Source organism: Onychostruthus taczanowskii, unplaced genomic scaffold (genome assembly GCF_017590055.1).
Source record: "Onychostruthus taczanowskii isolate IOZ18803 unplaced genomic scaffold, ASM1759005v1 scaffold64, whole genome shotgun sequence".
NCBI classification, from domain to species: domain Eukaryota; kingdom Metazoa; phylum Chordata; class Aves; order Passeriformes; family Passeridae; genus Onychostruthus; species Onychostruthus taczanowskii.
In genome coordinates this window covers 3,610,263-3,610,841 of record NW_024504122.1, presented here as the reverse complement: position 1 = coordinate 3,610,841, position 579 = coordinate 3,610,263, and positions in this window count along the sequence as shown.

The following is a 579-nucleotide window of genomic DNA, read 5'->3' as shown; positions in this document are numbered from 1 at the left end:
GGGGGGAGGTGGGGCCTCCCCCCGGGGGGGCGGCGAGGGGGGGCAGTGCGGCAGTGAGGGGGGAGCGTCCCGGGCCGCAGGGAGGGGGAGTGGGAGATGCCGGTACCGCGGGGGGGACTGGGGGTCGGCAGGCAGGGCTGGGGGCCCCTGTGCCACCCCCTGTCCCGGCAGGTGTCACGCCGGGGTCCCCGCACCCAGCACGCCATGCCCAGGGAGTTGTCACCCCCAGGTCCCTGCACGCAGCACCCCGGGCTGCCTCCACCTCTGGGTCCCTGCACAGGGCACCCTGATCGTGGGGCAGTCACCGTCCAGGGTCCCTGCAGGCATCCGGGACTGTCACCATTCCAAGAGGCTATCACCTGCATGTGACACCCCAAAACAGACAGTCGTCACCCCCAGGTCCCTGCCTGGGCAGCTGCCACCCCTGTGTCCCCACACCTGGCACCCCAGGCTGCCACCACCCCAAAGCCTCTGCACGTGCCACCCTGGGCTGGCCATCGCCCCGAGGTCCCCGGGGTGCTGTGGGGTGACAGGGACCCCACAGCCAGACCTCCTGTTCCCACAGCAGGAAAAAATGAG